This window comes from Hibiscus syriacus, unplaced genomic scaffold (assembly GCF_006381635.1).
Source record: "Hibiscus syriacus cultivar Baekdansim isolate YM2019G1 unplaced genomic scaffold, ASM638163v2 tig00112738_pilon, whole genome shotgun sequence".
NCBI classification, from domain to species: Eukaryota; Viridiplantae; Streptophyta; class Magnoliopsida; order Malvales; family Malvaceae; genus Hibiscus; species Hibiscus syriacus.
Genome location: NW_024063392.1, coordinates 4558248 through 4566257, shown reverse-complemented (window position 1 = coordinate 4566257; position 8010 = coordinate 4558248).

Genomic DNA, 8010 nt, shown 5'->3' with positions numbered 1-8010 from the left:
GGTGTTTGCACAGTGCGTTCGGTTTATTGTTAGCTTAAAAAGCCAACTCATACTACTGATGCAATACATAAATTATGGAAAAATTATTACCAAGTTAAAAGTGCTTCCTAAAGAGTGTATCTTTGCTTGGAGACTGGCGCATGGAACACTTCCTGTTGGTGCTCAGGTGCAAGATGCTGGCTTGGGTGATAGTCTTTATCCTATTTGCAAACTAGAGATTGAAACAGTTATGCATGCTGTTAGAGATTGTTATTTTGCTCAGGATACTTTGTATCTTACTGACATACCAAGTTCGTTTTTTTACTGTTAATTCCATATCTCCGTTGTTGATAATGCTCAATCCCACATAGAGTTGGTAATGCTCAGTCCCACATAGAGTTGGAAATACTAGTGGGAATGGTATTTAAGGTTTACATTCTCCATTCTCTTGTTGAGTGATAGAGAACAAGGCGTGGTAATACGCGTCTTTGATACATCCGCACGGATACTATCTTTTTAGAGAAAATTCGTAAGGAATTTTTCTCTGAAAGATTAAATGAAAAATGTGAAAGATTCATCTGATATTTATAGGCTACTGAGACTGTTAAAGTTCGAATATTTCAGATGATAACAGCTGATTATTAGTTGTCTGAAATTAAATAAATTAAACGTTTATTTTTCTAAATTAAAAAAGAATTTAAGATGTATATGTACTGATTTCCAACTTTGTTCATGGGAGAGACAAGTTGTTAATATCAGGAGTTACAGGAGTTATATGATTTAATTTCATGAGTTATAACTGTTTAATTTTTATGCAATGAACATGGACTATTTTTTGAGCCAGATTCATCAAGAGGAGTTACAAAAGGGTTTAAATTCATAATTAAAATCAAATTTAATTTGATTTTCTTGTTGGACGAATTTACCCTTACTTCTAGCCTATAAATAGAGAGTTGAATTTAGCTTCTCAACACACACTCTCTACAATTAGAATTCACTCTCCAAGTTTTTTCTAAAGTTGTTCTCTCCGTGCTTTCCGATCAGAAGTGCAATACCACCAGCAGTCCACTTCGGTTTTGGGTGTACGGAAGTCGGAGCGACCGTGTTAACCTCGGGGGACGTGACCTACTGCAGCGATTACACACATCTAGGCGAATTCGTTTCTAAGGCAGTGGTTAATACCACGACACGGTTAATCGGTTCTTTATTTATATATTTCAATATATATCTTTCATGTCAGTGCTAATGCCTCGTTTTGTAGCAGTCTATTTTACCAACAATTTAGAAATGAAATTCGAACTGCTGCAAGATATTTGTAAAAGGAACGATGAAACCACATGTTAGATTCGAATGTGTAAGTCTGGATTCAAATGTCGGTTCAACCTTGCATCAAAGTGGTACGTAATATTTTGATACAGAATATTATTCTCGTGGTAAAATACAGCCTGGTAAAATACAGCCTGATGCAACTTAAAATTGGTTTGCTTTGACAAGTCTAAAATGTTTATTTACATTTAATACGATGAAATGGCTTATTAACAGTCAGTAATTGCCACTATAAGAAATTCAATGTAAACGCTTTATGTATATAAATGCTTTAATTAGTCGGCAATCATTAATATTGGAAAGTTGAATATAGTTTTGATAATTGGCTGTTTTAGAAAAGAAAGAATTCAATTGTGAATTGAAAGGTTGGGGTTATAACCTTTATTACTTATGGTTATATATATATATTCATTAAATTTTTGGTTATGGTGCTTAAGTTAATAACATTTTTATGGCTGTTTAAACGTTTAAAACGTTTATTATAGTAAAATAGGTATTTGGGAAAAAGATGCTTTAAATGCTATAATATTTTAGCAATCATCCTTTCTAAATGCTATAATGATATGAGTTATAACCACCGTTAGCATAATGAGAATTTATATATTTATTAATATGCTATAACGGTTTCACTAATGTGATTTTTGTAACTCATTATGTTGTTATATTAAAAGGAGCATGTTAAAAGGTGTTGTTACAAGAGTTAAAGGTGAGTAACATCTTTATTTACTAATACGTTTGGGTTGAAACAATTCTATGCATTTATTATAACTTTAAATATTGGATTTATATTACTTTGTAAATAAGTTTAAATTGAAACGTTGAATAATTTTAATTGGCCATTAATTGTGCAAATTATAGCTTTAATGGTGTTTATTTACAAAGTAATATACATATTGAAGTATTAGCCGATAGTGATTTCACTCGTTCTCGTTTGGGTCTTGGTTCACGAGAATGTTGAAATTGGTTAATTTATTATTATTTTATAATAAATTTTGAATTATTATTGAAATGCCCATTTGTTATATGCATGGTGAAAGAAACCTTTAATGTGCATTAAGGTTAATCATTTTAAATGCAATAAAGCTTTGCATTAATTTTTATATGAAACTCATGTTTACACGTTTAGTGTTGCAGTTTCATGATTTTTAATCTTAAGCATGAATGTTAATTATAACCATTATATTTAAAAGGTTTTTAAGTTTCAAAAGGAGGTTGAATAGTTTATTAAATAGCTATATAAATGTTTGTTAATAGCTATATAAATGTTGGTAATTAGTAAATGTTCAATTTTGAAACTTATATGCTCTAATCAAGAAGTGACATGATTATAATATTGATTAATATTTTTTTGTGAGATAATGCATGTATGATTGGTTAATATGAGGAAAAGAGTAACTATTTATTTTCATGTGGGGTAAGAATATTTCGTTTTTCAATAGTAAGTTGAAAATAAATTTCAACTCTCTTGTCGTACTAATAATTTCTTTTGAGAAATTTATAACGATAACAGAAAGTTGCAATTTTGGAGAATCATGAAGATGATGATGTTGAACGAGAAGATTCTTCAAAATGATGATGCAAAGGCTGAAGTAGCATGCATGGTGAGGATGAACAAGTTTATTTGGAAATTATGATTCTACCTTCGAGGTCAGACTATTTAGACTTGTTTCTTATTAATTTATGCTTATAATGATACATGAATTAGTATAGATGTGCCTTTGAGTTGGTCTTTAAAACTTAGGGGAAATACTACGAAATGGATAAACCACTAGTAAAGACTAAGGTAGAGCTACTAAAGATAAGGTAGTAGTGCAAGACCAAAAATATATATGCTTAATAAGATACTATTGTGATTAAAAGTATCAAGCATAATTCTTTAAGAAGCCTTAAGAAATAAAAAATCTAAAAATGATTTATTGGAAAGTAGTGTGATGAGTATGAAAGTGCATGTCTAGGATTGGTTTTATGAAGACTTGGTACTTAAGCGTGCCTAGTGCACCACCTCTCTTTCATAGAAACCTACCTGGTGCATTGTTCATTACTATGCTCACTATTCCAATTTATAAAATACTATGACAAGATAAAAATAACTCTTAAAACTTAGTGCAGAAGTTAAAAGAGTAGAGATTAATTTGGTTGAGTGGAATACCAAATTTAGTCATAGTAAATAAAATATATGATGCTCTCTTTAAGGCTAATATGTTGAAAATATCATGAATAAGAATATGATAGACTCTATTGCTATTAAGAGTGTGTTGTGGCTATTAAAAATCTAAGTGATTTTCCTAAGTAGAGGAAAGAAAAGAGATTATCTATTTCATAATGGTTTATGCATTTTAATCTTAATGATTTGTAACTTCTCAAAACTTTGAGAATATAATTATGTGTAAACAAAACTTGAGTTTGTTAAAATATAGTTTTATGGCTAAAACTCATAACAAACTTTACTCTAGTATGATTGAGTATTTGTTTACACATTTTACAAGACACTTATGGATATCCTAAAATGTTAGAAATATGGAGGTGTCTTAAAATGTAGATTAAATGCATAAACTCAAATAGAAAATATTCTATCCACTTCTTCTAGTATTCATGCTAGGTCTTCTCAATAAATTAATTTCGAGCCTAGAAGAAGTAAAAGGCTATTTGGACCAAATTTTATCACTTCCTTTATTTCTGAGATAAATGATTCAGACTCTCTTTCTGATCATATAGCTTAAATGTTATATGAGGATCCTAAAAAAGCTATAAGATCTATCGATGCTAGTTTCTAGAAAAACGCTTTTAATGATGAATTAGAATCAATAATGTCTAATCATACTTGGGAATTAGTTGACTTGCCTAGAGGATTTAAACCAATCTGTAGTAAATGAATCTTCCGGAAGAAAATAAGACCAGATGGTTTGATCCAGTGGTACAGGTCAAGGCTAGTTGTCAAAGGGTTCACTCACAAGTTTGTTTTAGACTATTTTGATTCTTACTTCCCCGTTATGAACATCTCAAAGATCCGTGCATTATTTGCACTAGCCTCTATTTATAAGTTGCAAGTACATCAAATGGATGTTAAGACTGCATTTTTGAATGGAGATCTAGATGAGGAGATCTATATGGGAATAATGGTACAAGAAATTTCATAAAACTATACTTAGTTTTGGTTTTGTTGTGAATGGTTCGGATGCTTGTGTGTATTCGAGGATGTTTGGTATTGATTGCGTCATCATAAGTTTTGTATGTTGATGACATGTTGATTTTCAGTTCTAAAATTGAGTCCATTAACAAAACAAACAGTTTCTTGTCCACTAAATTTGAGATAACAGATTTGGGAAAAGTAAATGTAATCTTAGAAGTCAAAATTACCAAAACTGAAAAGGGATTTTCTTTAAGTCAAGCACACTATCTTGAGAAAGTGTTAAAGAAATTTGACAGTTTTGATGTCGTCCCTGTTTGAACTCTTGTGACCCTAGCATATATATCTTTAAGAATAAAGGAAGTAGCATTTCCCAAACTGAATATGCTAAATTAATTAGAAGCTTAATGTTCTTAATGAACTATACTCGGCCTGATATTGCTTAAAATGTGAGTAGACTGAGTAGATATACTCATAATCCGAGTGGTGAACACTGGATTACTCATAAACGCTTACTGAAGTATCTTAAGGGTACTTTGGATTGGAAACCTTAGTTCGTTGGCTTTCATGCGGTACTGGAAGGATATTGTGATGTCAACTGGGTTTCTGATAATTATGAGGTAAGCTCTATGAGCGGGTATGTTTTTACTTTAGGTGGAGCAGTAATCTCGTGAAAATCATCAAAGCATACTTGTATTGCTCGTTCTAACATGGAGTCAGAGTTTATAACTCTTGACCTAGCTGGGCAAGAAGCCGAGTGGCTCAGAAGCTTGTTAGTAGATATTCTGTTGTGGGGAAGACCGACTCCTCCGATTTCTTTGTTGTGTGATTCACAAGCTGTGATATGTGTACAATGGTAAGAAAAGACACATTCACATAAGGCATGAATCAGTTAGACACTTAATAAAGAATGGAGTGCTCTCTTTAGAGTATGTGAAGTCAGAAAGGAACCTAGAAGATCCTTGGTCCTAGATTCTTCGAGAGGGATGGGTCTAAAGCCCATTGGTTGAGGAATTCATGGTGGATACCCAACTTAGTTATCTAAGTTCCATGTGGTCAAACGAAACCATGGAAAGACTCATAGTGCACATTCCTACTGCATATCCCTATGATGAATAATGTGCATGCCCATGATGAGCTTAATTGCTCTTAATAAATTCATAGCCCAGACTTTGGGTGGTCTTAGTGAGAAAGACTTGATGAATTTACCGATTTTGGCTGAATATCTATTCTTAATAAGTTCATAACCTAGAGTGAGTGGGTAGTCCTAAATGAAAAGGAAATAATGAACTTACTGACAGAAAGGTTGAGTTTGTTAAACTCTTAATAAATTCAAATTCAAGTATTTGGATGGTTCTAGTGAGAATGACTTATTGAATTTACCGATAAATGAGGTTGAATATTTATTCTTAATGACTTCTTAGCCCAGAGTTTGGGTGGTTCATTAATAATGAACTTGAAGAAAGTCACCATACCCTTTGTGAGGTTGAGCTATTATAAAAGCTCTTAATTATTTTATATCCTTGTTAAGGGTGGTTTATATCGAGATAAACTTGATGAAATAACCTATGTAAGTGAGAAGGGTTAGCCACCTTCTATGAAAAATGTTGGGCCATTTTTCTAGCACACTACTAGAATCCTGAGGTAAGATGGCCAAATATATACTTTGGTATATATATATATATCTTACACATCGAGGACTCAGGTGGATGAAGGGGTTAGTTGTGTGTTATGAGTTTACCCCCATCTTAGAAAGTTCTAGACTAGTTTCACTTATCTAAGAGAAGGATTGCTCATCATCACTATGTACTAGTTCCAGATACGTTCACTAGTGCTTAAGAAACTAATCTTGTTATTGCTCTTCTGGAAAGATTGTTTTCGAGTTTCAGAAGAATTCTTTCGCATTAGTGGGGGAATGTTGGTAATGCTCAATCCCACATAGAGTTGGAAATACTAGTGGGAATGGTATTTAAGGTTTACATTATCCATTCCCTTATTGAGTGATAGAGAACAAGGCGTGGTAATACGCGTCTTTGATACGTCCACACAGATATTATCTTTTTAGAGAAAATTCGTAAGGAATTTTTCTCTGAAAAATGTGAAAGATTCATCTGATATTTATAGGCTATTGAGACTGTTAAAGTTAGAATATTTCAGATGATAACTGCTGATTATTAGTTATCTGAAATTAAATAAATTAAACAGTTATTTTTCTAAATTAAATAAGAATTTAAGATGTATCTGAACTGATTTCCAACTTTGTTCATGGGAGAGACAAGCTGTTAATATCAGGAGTTAAAGGAGTTATATGATTTAATTTCAGGAGTTATAACTGTTTAATTTTTATGCAATGAACATGGACTCTTTTTTGAGCCAGATTCATCAAGAGGAGTTATAAAAGGGTTTAAATTCATAATTAAAATCAAATTTAATTTGATTTTCTTGTTGGACGAATTTACCCTTACTTATAGCCTATAAATAGAGAGCTGAATTCAGCTTCTCAACACACACTCTCCAAGTGTTTTCTAAAGTTGTTCTCTCCGTGCTTTCCGATCAGAAGTGCAATACCACCAGCAGTCCACTCCGGTTTCGGGTGTACGGAAGTCGGAGCGACCGTGTTAACCTCATGGGATGGTCCACCTACTGCAGTGATTACACACATCGATGTGAATTCGTTTCTAAGGCAGTGGTTAATACCACGACATGGTTAATCGATTCTTTATTTATATATTTCAATATATATATTTCATGTCAGTGCTAATGCCTCGTTTTGCAAAAGTCTATTTTACCAACATTCGTTACACTGGTTAGAATTTGCAGTTGTTGTGCTTGGATTGGATGATTTTGCAAGTTTTATTATGTTTCTGTGGAACATCTGGAACATAATGAATGGATTGGTTCATGATGGTCGGCTTCAACCCCCATATAGTCGTTAACGCTAGAATTCTCCATCGGGATTTTCTTGTCGTACAACAGACAACCCCCATGTCTTTGCCTCGTTCTGGTGCTTTGGATAAATGGATTCCTTCATGTGGTGATGTTATTAAATTGAATGATGATGGAGCTTACAATCCTACCACAAGACTAGTTATGGTTGGGGTGGTTATCAGGGATGTCCAAGGAATGATCTTAAGTGGTTTAGCGACTACTTTAGCTGGATGTTTTGATTCAGGATTAGCTGAGCTATACAACCTTGCTATTGCCGTCAACCTAGCTTTGGAGGAAGGATGACAATGTATCACTATTGAACTTGATTGGTAATTAATAAGTTCAATGGTGTGGATGTTGATGATTCTACTTTGGGGATTCATATGCAACCCATTCGTGATAATTGTAAACAAATTTTAAGTTGTATTGTCTCTTATGTATGTAGAGATGCGAATCAAGTGACTCATAGTTTGGCTAAGAGAGCACTTGATTTGAATGCATCATTTTTCTTTGGGCTAGATTATCTCGAGTTTCTTGCTATTGATGTAAAGAACGATTTGTAACCGGATTAATGAATGAATTTTGGGTACTATTTTCCCCTTATAAAACCCCATCCTTGTGTTGGTAGAATGGTTTTTTAATGAGGCTCA